Source organism: Euphorbia lathyris, chromosome 7, assembly GCF_963576675.1.
Source record: "Euphorbia lathyris chromosome 7, ddEupLath1.1, whole genome shotgun sequence".
NCBI lineage: Eukaryota > Viridiplantae > Streptophyta > Magnoliopsida > Malpighiales > Euphorbiaceae > Euphorbia > Euphorbia lathyris.
Genome location: NC_088916.1, coordinates 39726348 through 39727677, shown reverse-complemented (window position 1 = coordinate 39727677; position 1330 = coordinate 39726348). Strand labels below are relative to the sequence as shown.

The 1330-nt window shown below is 43.2% G+C and overlaps 1 non-coding gene across 1 annotated transcript; it reads left to right on the top strand.

Moving 5' to 3' along the window:
* The first annotated feature begins 702 nt into the window (after positions 1-702).
* On the top strand, positions 703-809 carry LOC136201775 (small nucleolar RNA R71). The gene has a single exon (XR_010674117.1). It is a non-coding gene; the product is annotated as a small nucleolar RNA R71 (small nucleolar RNA).
* Positions 810-1330: the final 521 nt, after the last annotated feature.

Here is a 1330-nt window from a genome sequence, read left to right as displayed (position 1 = left end):
CTCGGCATCACCCCTTTTCCTTTTGATGTTGAAGCAGCCAGTTGATGAACTTGTGTCTCCAAATTTTTGATGGAAGCTTGTGTCTGCTTCATAAATTGCATCATCATGGTCTTCATGTCCTATTCTACATCTTCCTTGGGTGGAATAGGCTGTTTGTAGTGTTGTTGAGGCTGCCTCTGATAGTGTCCTCCTTGTTGTTGCTGGTATCTAGGTTGCTCCTGCTGATTTGGCTGTCCAGTCCATCCGAAATTTGGATGATTTCTTGTAGCTGGATTGTATGTACTTGAGTACGGATTTGGTGGGTTCCTTTGATTGTATCCAGCATAATCATATTGTTCCTGCTCACCCTTTCCTTGCTTGACTCCAGGGCAGTTGATGTTGAAGTGAGGCCCTCCACAAAAATCACAGACATCATTAAATGGTGGTTCACTATGAATAAATGATACATTAATCTTGCTGAGCTACCTTGCAAGCTGTTCCACTTGGGTAGTCAACTTTGAAACTATGTCACCATCTGCTGTTCTCTTTCCTTCACTCCTAGCTGAGTGCCAATTATAACTTGTGCTTACCACTTTTTCGATTAGGTCGTACAAGACTTGTGGTTCAAGATCCTTGGGGTTACCATTCGCAATGGATTAAATCTAGATTTTGTACGTGTTGGTGACTCCATTGTAAAAATTATGCACTTGCATCCACATGGGGATGTCATGATTTGGTACCCTTCTTAACAGCTCTTTGTACCTCTCCAGTGCTTCGGCCAAAGATTCATCCTCTTCTTGCACGAAATGGGACACCTCATTTCTGAGTTTGATGGCCTGTCTAGGTGGAAAGTATTTCATTAGAAAAGCACTGGCCATGTCCTGCCATGTTGCGATGGTTCCTGGATGTAGGTTCTTTAGCCAGTTCTTTGCTTTATCTTTGAGAGAAAAAGGAAACAGGTTCAGCCTTATCACGTCATCGGAGACTCCTCTGTTTGATCGGAAAGTGTTGCACATCGTAATAAACTCCTGGATATGTCAGTTTGGATCTTCTGACTGGTACCCATTGAATTGCATGGCTGCTTGCAACATCTGTATCATGGATGCTTTTATTTCAAACATGTTGTTCCCTTCATTAGGCAACACAATACAAGACGAATGTCCTTCCATGGTAGGTCTGGAGTAATCTCTGATATTCTTCAGGAGGAGGTTGAACGGGTTGTTCTGGTATTCTTCAGGAGGAGGTTGAACGGGTTGTTCTGGTATTCTTCCAGCCATCCTTCTTTCTCTTTGTCTTGCTCGTCGAGCTCCCGCTTGGTTTCATCTACACGTTCTTTCTAGTTCAAGATCGA